This window comes from Cryptomeria japonica, chromosome 7 (genome assembly GCF_030272615.1).
Source record: "Cryptomeria japonica chromosome 7, Sugi_1.0, whole genome shotgun sequence".
NCBI lineage: Eukaryota > Viridiplantae > Streptophyta > Pinopsida > Cupressales > Cupressaceae > Cryptomeria > Cryptomeria japonica.
In genome coordinates this window covers 12694100-12704458 of record NC_081411.1, presented here as the reverse complement: position 1 = coordinate 12704458, position 10359 = coordinate 12694100, and positions in this window count along the sequence as shown.

Below are 10359 nucleotides of genomic sequence, written 5' to 3'. Positions count from 1 at the left end.
GGCTGCAGTGGGATCCTCCGCGATGCCTGTCTCAAAGGGTATGTTACAGAAGGGATTGGCAAAAAAACGTTGGGGAAACTCGCTATGTAATTTGGTATAGATAAGGGATATTTTTGTTTATGCTGTTGGGGGAAACTCGCTATGTAATTTTGTATATATAGGGTATTTTTGGTTTATGCAGTTTAGGGATTAGTTTTTTCATTTGGGAGGTGGTTGTTAAGTTTTAGGTTTTAATTTTTATTATTTGATATTGGTGAAGTTTAGAGGTGTAATTATGGCTAATAAGAGGTGAGGTGTAATAGTGTGGTTTATCTTGTCTTGCGAGGTGGTTTAGAAAAGCTAGGATATTAGTTAGAGGTGAGGTGTAATAGTGTGATTTATGTTGTCTTGGGAGGTGGTTAAGTTTTAGGATTTTTTTCATGTTCACCACTTATCCTTTCATTATGGATAGTAAGAGGTGAGGTGTAGGTGGTTAAGTTTTAGGGTTTTTTTCATGTTGACCAGGTGTAATTTCATGTTGACCAAGTGTAATAGCGTGCTTTATGTTGTTTTGGGAGGTGATTTTATGTTGACCACTTATCCTTTCATTATGGATAGTAAGAGGTGACGTGTAGGTGGTTAAGTTTTAGGGCTTTTTACATGTTGACCACTTATGCTTTCATTACGCATAGTATGAGGTGAGGTGTAATAGCCAGATTTATGCTGTCTTGGGAGGTGGTTAAGTTTTAGGGTTTTTTTATGTTGACCACTTATGCTTTCATTATGGATAGTAAGAGGTGAAGTGTAACAAAATGATTTATGTTGTCTTTGGAGGTGGTTATGTCTTAGGGTTTTTTTCATGTTGATCAGTTATGCTTTCATTACCCATCATGATTTATGTTGTCTTGGGAGGTGTTAAGTTTTAGGTGTTGACCATTTATGCTTTTATTATTTGATGTTAGTAAGCTTAGAAGTGTAATTAGATATAGTAAGAGGTGAGGTGTAATAGTATGATTTATGTTCTCTTGTGAATTAGTGTTCTTAGAAGGTGATTTTTAATTAGTAATATACTTTATAAATATATTGTTAACTAAGATTTTAATTTTATGTAATGTAGTTACTTTAAATTTTTATATGAATTTTATTTTTTGTATGGATCCAAACTTTATTTTGAGTGCATATGAATATAGTTTTATTTGTTATTCTTTTGGACATCCATTTTTTTATTTGATTTACTTAAGATTTATTTTATATTATTTTCTTTAGGTGAAAGTTCATTTAACTTTATTTTTTTCAAATATATAGATAGTATTTTAATTTTATTTTTGTTAACATACATACTTGTAAGGATTAGAATGAGCAGAGAAAAACGATAACAAAAATATAATAAAGCAATAAGAAGAGACAACACGCGATTTATCGTGGTTCGGCAAATTTGCCTACATCCACACTCAAAGCAGGGAATAACTTATATTAATCAATCTCAATACATGGGCTGCACACAGCCATTATATAAACATATCAGATACGAATTGAAGAGTCTGGAGAAGTCGAACAGTCATGTGTCCGTTGGGCTTCACATTCCCAACAATCTCCCCCGTGAAGGCCAACCGGTACAGCCATGCAGAACATCCCTGCTTCCAATTCAAATCACATTACATCCTGCCTGTAAGATTTTAATTTCGCAAACTCTTGTTCACGCACGCTTCAGACAAGCCGTCTCCAAACCAGATCCAAGTCATAAATCTGATCTCCTATTACTTTACCTGTTAATCGATTATGATCCCCTATGCTCCCCCGTAACTGATAATCAAGAAAAACAGGATGTCCAAAAATGAGCCCTTCCGCTTTATCATGACCTTGAGTCACCAACTTCAGGGAATCGCTGCAAGCATTCAGTAATGCCTTCAGACATTCCAGCCATATCATTGCCATGTGTTCCTCCCAACCACTGCCAAGTCGACGTAACTGCCAAGCCATGATCACCGCATCATCATTATTATCATCCGGCTTAGCCTTGACATATTGCCATTTTTGAGAATCATAATTGCATGGGTTTGAACTGACGACCTTTGAAACCACAGATAATCTTCCCTTCTCAAAACATTCTGCCACCATAGACTGCCATTTGGTGGCCGTTATAAAGTTTATTAAACGAATCTCCTCTGCAACTTTCAATTTCTCTGCAGGTTTGATGGCAGATTCACTATTCTTTTCTCTGAATCTCCATACTTCTGTATGTTGCGAAAAAACTAGGTTGATGCCAAAAACGATGTCGCTATCTGCATGGTCCCTTTCTAGTTGTTTGGGTTGATTCCTTAACTCCTTCCAAAACTCACGTTTATTATTGATGGGCTGAGAAACTCTATCGATACACCAGGACCTTTCATCGTAGCTATTATTCTCTGTGCTGACTGGGGTTCTGGTCCATTTGCCTATGTAATCAGACTCAACGGTGTGCATATCCTGTTCTAGAATATAGAACTCCACCACAGACAATTTACGCTGGGTCGAAATCGACAGAAAGGGACAAACCTTGGCCAATAGCCTATCTACCTCCAAATGCAAAACACCCACTTCAAGATTGCACTCCCTGGAGACTCGATCCCCTAACCGCCTTGCAGGAGCATCCTCACAGCCGACAATGTATTGAGGGATTTGTTTGGCCACTTGGGTGCCATCACAATTAGCAATGACAAACGGGTGCGCCTCCACTCCCAGCGCGGCCAAAGACACCTTCTCTTTAGTGTTTGATGGTAAATACGTCTGCAACGCACATACCTTATCACTTCCAAATCGAGCAGGTTCATGGTATCGATAGGTACCACGGTGAACCCAATCAAACAACTCTCCGTTTGCAGCTATTGAGCCATTCTGCCCATCCACATCGCTCACCAATTCCTCCTTGTTTCTCAAATCATTTACACATGTCAAGGCTGCATTGTTATTTTCACGTTGGCTTTTCCCAGAAATGAAATTATGCCGTAGGATGGTTGGATTATGTATTTCTTCTGTTGCAGGGCACGCACTCTGAAGGCCGCTGGTGTCGTGTACATCATCTTCTTCAGTTCCACGAACCCTGAGTATCTCTGCCCCGGTTCGAATCTCAGCTAATCCTAATTCTCCCACAGAGCTTCCATGAAATAACAAATTTCCACCTTGTTCATTTTTCACGGCAGTTACTTTGCTTCCTATTCCTCTTCCTTTTGTCTTGCCAAAAGCGTCGATTTTAATATACTCCTCACTGGACGACAGTGCCACTTCCAATTCTGACTGGGACTTTTCATCTTCTTGACTTCTGACCTTCCTTAACAGTGACTCTTCATCTCCTCTGTTCTGGTACGAGGCCCTTGCTACTCGTTGTGTAGCATCTGGATACCAATCACGTGATGCACATTGTGTAGCGACCTCCTCATTACTCCCCTCAGCGATGATGTAGTCTGCAGTCACCGAGCTGTTTTTCTTATTCCCCTCGCCCCCTTTGTCCTCCACAGGCACAAATTTTTCCAACCTGTCATAGGTGTTTGCGTACAAATCACACCTTGACTCTACCTTCTGCACTGGCTCCTCGGCCCTGTCTCGACAGTCTTCTTGCCAGAGGTCCACCTTGTTTTCCATTCTGGATGTTTTAGGAGCGACGGGAAGATTGTAAGGATAACCATACCCAATTTGTGCACTACCTGCAATCAACACATTCCACTCTTCCTCTACTTCTGCAATCTGCAACAATAAATCATCACTCTCTTTTTTGTTTTGAAAACCAATTTTCTCAGCCTTTTCGAAGTCTTCTAGACCCTGTGCAGCCTTGAGCCAAAGGCTCTCTCCCACCTTCGTGAGCTCTGTAATCCCTACGCTCCTAGGATCTTCAGTCTCTAGGCACCTCGAATCCTCTTGTGGATTCTTTCCACCAAAGAAAGGCTTTCCTATCAACAAGGCATGCATTTTTGTGAGGAAAGAATCCTCTCTCAAGAGCTTCCCATCACTTTCCTCTTGCTGAAATACGGTCTCTTCAGAAAAATCCCATTCTTTCTCAAACTTATCTTTTTCAATATTCATGATGCAGCACAAAACCATCAACTTTTGATCCAAACAAATCAGTTTGTCTGTGAGTAGGAGATTCTCTTCTTTCAACTTCATAAATTTTTCTTTTTCATAATCCTCCTCAGTCTTGGTCTCAACTTCCTCAATTTCATCCTCACTCGCTTCAGCGTCCTCCTCTTCAGCGTCCTCTTCTTCAATTGAATCAAGAAAATCTTCAAACGACGAGTACTTCAAACCCTCTTCTTCTTCAACCGAAGTCTCCTCCTTTTTCCAGCCATCCCACCAATGAACATGGCGTTTTGTTTTAACTTTTGCTTGCACAATTTTACTCTCCACCGAGTCTAAATTTGCAAGAAAATTTTCGATGACTGAATCGGTGTCTTCATCTTTTGGCTGCCTTTTAGCCTTCTCAAGAAACCAACAATTTCTTTTTACATGGCCTCGCTTCCCACAATACCAACAACTAATTTCTCTAACTTCAAACTTCTGCATCTTCTCGAGAATTTTCAATCCTTTATCTATCTACCTTTCCATCTCTGCTCAATCACTTCACCTAAGCTCTGATACCAATTGTAAGGATTAGAATGAGCAGAGAAAAATGATAACAAAAATATAATAAAGCAATAAGAAGAGACAACACGCGATTTATCGTGGTTCGGCAAATTTGCCTACATCCACACTCAAAGCAGAGAATAACTTATATTAATCAATCTCAATACATGGGCTGCACACAGCCATTATATAAACATATCAGATACGAATTGAAGAGTCTGGAGAAGTCGAACAGTCATGTGTCCGTTGGGCTTCACATTCCCAACAATACTCAATTATGTTTCACCTATTATCATCACGCCTCTCTCCAAAACTTGTCTTTTATGAATTTTTGGTAGCATAATTAGGCGGTTTAATATTTGACTTAATGTAACAATTTGATTCAATTTTTAAAATAACTTTTAAGATACTAACACTATTCAACTATTTTTTATTTTAATATAGTATGATAATAATTTCAATAAATAAATAGAATGTAGGTATCCTTGGTTTATTTAAAAATAGAATATGATACTCACTAGCACTATCCTTGATGCTCACCTTTCTAAACATGAGTCCTTAGAGATCAAAGAGCCTAATCAAGTCAATGCTATTTTTATGCTATGAAACTAAAAAGACCTCTTGAATATTTCTTAAGGGTTACAAAATATGTATGCGAAAGAAATGATATGGAAAGGCAACTAACACAAAACTATGGTCACAAAACACATCACACATGTAATGCAAGAATCAACAAACAAGATTTTAATGTTCTTCTCGCATTCATTCCTCCCCTCCTCATCTTAATAAAAATTATCATAGGAACCTAATCTTGTTGAGCAACTTCATGCAACCTTAGCTAAGATCCCCCTTTGGGACTTGAGTTAAGGAAGAAGATTAAATTGTGAGAGGAACAAAATAGAAATAAAACTCAATTAAAACCAAAACTAAAAGGAAACTAATCACGAGATAAGATATTTGAGCATGGAAATGTTTAAATCTAACAATGAAATCAAACATCTTTTCCTTAACATGTTGTTTATGATGTATCAAAGTAGTCAAATAAATTTGACCACCAATGCTATTTTGAAATTGTTGAATGAAAGAATTAGCCAATTTTCAAAAACAATCAATAGAATAAAGAGGTAAATATACAAAACCATTGTAGGATTTTTCACGAAGTTTCCTTGAAACAAATTAGGCATCAATCTATGATCATTTCAGAAGTCAATACGCATCTTTCAAAATGGTTTCACATGAGTCAAGGATCACCTTTTCTATTGTACACCTCTGATTGGGGAATTCCAATATCCTTATGGAGAACAATACAAACCACATCAAATGAAAGTGGACTTTTAACATCATATGTGGGAACATTGAACTTGGACGGGGTCATCGAAGTAATTTTTTTATTGTAAGAAGGACACAATTTAGGCAAGACTATTAATGGCTGGATCATTGGATAGGTGAGTATTGGAAATGCTGAATAATGAAGGATGTGGAATGGTACGAGAAATGGATGGATCATTGGAATATGAAAATGGGATGTGACGATAAGTAGGTATAGGACATATTTTTGAAATACATGGAATGTTCATGGAAGGTGGTATGATGGGGATTATTGCAAGACTAACATGTGTAGGATTGAAATTTTGTGTAGATGTAGCCATCATAGGAGAAGTATAATTAGGAACATTAGGAAATGATGATGGAACAAAAACAAGAATTGTAACATTATTAGGTGCAGTAAAAACTGATGAACCTTGGCACAACTTTTCATGGACATAAGATTATCATTCACCTAATTAGATGCACTATGAAACAAATTCACACCATGTTCATCATCTTGAACCATCCTTCCCAACCCTCCAATCAAGGGGATAGACTCATGACTATCTGAGTGTTCTTGACCCATCCAATGTTCAAGCTTTTCCAAATCATGAACAAAGGTTTCCTACTTGGGTAGGAGACACGTGTGTCATGGTGTCATCCTCATCAAGATAAGTATGAGAAGAATTATTGTCGGTAATGTTAGGTATTTCATGTGGAGGTATGAAGGTTTCACCTAAGTTCCCATTGAAAATAATAAATGACTAAGGATCTATACCTTTTAGGGAAGCCATAAGCCTATAACTTCTTCTCACAGGGATATTAGATGTAGTAATCAAGGTCATAATACTCATAGAGCAATAAAATGTCTAAAATATATTATTTTTTATCAAATTGATCATTTAAAAATTACATAGAAAGAAAAAAAATCCTAGAATGCGTAAAATGTAAAATAAACTAGATCAAGACATCCAAATTCAAAGTAAGAATGAAAGAAGTTGTTCTCACCAAAATGTAATTGTGGTAAAAAATATCCACTATATCAATGCATTGCATACAAATTAAATATAATTATAAAAATTAGAAGTGGGCATAAGACACTTTGGGTTCACCAAAATGTAATGTGGGAAATAGGGTTCACTAGCATAATGAATGCAAACTAGGAAACTAGGCCTATATTAGCTTTGATTATATTCAGATGGACAAAATCCACTAGCCTCAAGAGAAAAGTGGATGTAGTGGTCCTCCATTGTTGAGTTGAAATGTGAAATATAATTGTAAGGAAGAATGAATGAATCAAGAGCAAGTAAGCTAAAATGATACTTTTCTACTTGTGTAGGACAACAACAGACTCAAAACTCAATTCTAGAAAAGTATGCAGAATTAGGGAATATAAAGAACCTATAGTTCAAATTTGACAGAAAACTGTAGGGACTCAGTTGCTGAGCTCAACCCACACTCGACACGCAGTCACCCAACTCGACCGACTCCATTTAGTTTCAACTCTAATGAATTATAGACTATGGATCTCTATCCAATTATTTTGTAACTCTTTGTATAGCTCCATCACCTATTCCTACGCATTAAATAGAGAGGAAATTGTTGGGGAGAAAGGGGTTTTCCTAAGTCAACCCTAAGTTTAGGAATTAGCTTTGAAATTAAATTGAATTGGACTTGAAATTGAAAGTACGTTGTTAGGTAGTAGAGGCTACAACTAAATTGAAATTCTTATACCTTCATAGGCCTTCTTCATGTTGACATGCTCATGAATATTCTTGATGTTGACTTGTAGTTGACGTAGAAAGAGAAGATCATAGAGGCCATAAAAAATACATAAATATAACACAAACTCCTAGTCTTCAGTCCTTGATGCTTGATCCCTTGATCTTCAAATATAATTTAGGTAGAGATTCATCTTGTAGTTGATAGATGATAGACAACTCTCAAAATGATGGAAGAAGCCTTGCATATATACCTATCCCAAGCATTTTGAGGTAAAAAACATAGACTAGGCTAACAAGAGAAAAAATTTCTCACTAAATCAATCCAATCATTGTGCAATTTCAATTTGGGGCCAAACTAAGGGTAGTAGGTTGCCTTATGCACCATTCTCTCTCTAGAGCTAGAAATATACACTTAATTGAGTTGGCTCAAGAATAAAAGGCTTTAGAGTCCAGAAATGCAAAACAAAGGCATAGATAAGCATGAATTTGCATAATGGTGCAATTTTGTGGCACTACAAGTAGTATCTTTAGTACAATGTTAGGAACCACATTCTACAAGACCACATTGTTAGTTAAAATAAAAAATCTAGTAGTATTCTTAGTAGCTATTTCTACTTACTATCTAGGTAGTAGAAACAGGTTGTCATGTTTGAATCTTCAAACTATGTAAGGTAGGTAAATGACAAATTATTCGAAGAAGATTTAATATTAAACTAACACTACTAGATGATAATTTTTAAATATAGAGGATTGAATCATTATTCAAATGTAATAAATGATAGAAAAATTGGTATCCTCTAGCCCAAGATATGAGAAGATTGGTAAAACATAAAAAATTAGGGTTTTAAGAGAAATTACCTTCAAATAGTTACACATTCACTATTCATTTGTCTTATTCAAACTTTTTATTTTAATGTGCTAATGGGTCATCCAAGAGGGGAAAATGACATGTAGAAAACTAGATTAGCTCACTAGGATGGAGATTCTAAGGAAAACCATTGAGGAGGGTCTCCTAGTAGATGAGGTAGGTTGACTAACCTTGCTTTGTGTGATTTTTTTGTGTTTGAGTTCTTTAGTTGCAAGTAACCCAAGGTTGTCAAGTGGAACTACCCAGATAGGGTTCCATGGTTCCATCACTATGCTATGGTTCCTGTTGGCACCATGCTCCCATAGGGGTGTCATGATTCCCTATGCTAAATTTGAAGGAATAAAGAAGAAAATAACATGAGGATGAAGATACATTCCAAAAATAAGAATAAAAAACAATTGCACAATGAAAGAGGTAGGAAAATTTTATCTTCATATGGAATCTGGAATTATAGTCATTCAAGAAGATTTCAAGAATGAAAAAAACAATAAAACATAGAGAGAAGAAATGGGTTAGAAGATGAACCATTGTAAAGTTCATGATAGAAGATAATAGTGCTTTAGAAGAAAGGATTGATGAAACAATAACATGTTAAATCAATGAAAACTCATAAGCCTATTAAAGATGTCAAAGACACCAAGTACAGTCAGATCATATGCAAATGCATGAATGTGGTTATGAAGATATGTGGACTGTACAAGTAAGAGAAAATACATAGCATGCTTGTTAGTCTAAGAAATGATAGTGATAATTATAGGCATTAATGTTGGCCATTTGGTAGTATTGATTATGTGTTGCATTAATGTTTTGTCATTGATGCCAACACTAGTTGTTTGGATTCTTTACCGACACCGTTCTGGTCTTGGTAGGATGAGTGGTTTCAGGTTGATTTGGATTCGGCATGCTTTGGTAGGCTCAGGTATAGTTTGGTTATGGAACTGGATTTCTCATGATATGCTCATACTAAGTAAGTTGGTTTTGGTCTAGTGATCAAATGCTATCATGTTTGCTTAGAAGCTTGGTTTCCAGTTTCGGTGAGCGTTTCACCGATAGAGCTTTTGATGAAGATCTTTGATGAAATGCATAAGTGGTGTTGGTGTATCTTTTGGTAAAGTTTAAGGAATCTGTTGGTGATCATGTTCAAGACTTGGCGGATGGAGATCATTGCTATAATGTGTGGAACTATAATGAGTCTGAGTTGATCTAGGTTATGGACTATCTTTAACGAAGCATGTGGATTGGAACTCTTGATACGTTTTCATGATGTCTTATATGTTGGATATTATTTGTTTGGTCTAAGGCTGACATGTTTTGTAATTATATAAGTGGTTTATTATATGGTGGTCGACCTGATTGTTTTTGTTCAAGGGTTTGTATATATATATATAAGATCTCATTGTAGATCATCATGGTTATGTTAGAGGTCATGGTCAAGGGATGTAATGTGCAAATAATGTAGTATCATTCAGGTGGAGGATTTGGTTGATCATTAGAGATCGGATTGGGTTTATGTAAGAGGATTTAGTCTTCCGGTATTGAGCTTAACAGGAACTATACTTAGGCATAGGAGATGTTATCTTTTGCAGTTCAACACTTCTCTGGATTGTAGTCTGGATTTCTATGTAGTTATCGAGACTCCTTTTGTGATGAGTAGTGCACTCTAGGCTATTGGCCTTCCTGCAAGTGTGGGCCCCTCAATTATAACTCACATATTTACTACAGAAGTATTATCTAACTATGGGTAGGCTTCCCACCATGTTTTTTTCCTTTACCGGGTTTTCCATGTACAAATCTTGGTGTCATGTGGATGGTATTTATTATGTGATTATTGTTTATGCTTAATTGGTTTAACTGCTATTCCGGTATTAATTTTTTGGCTTCTAGTAT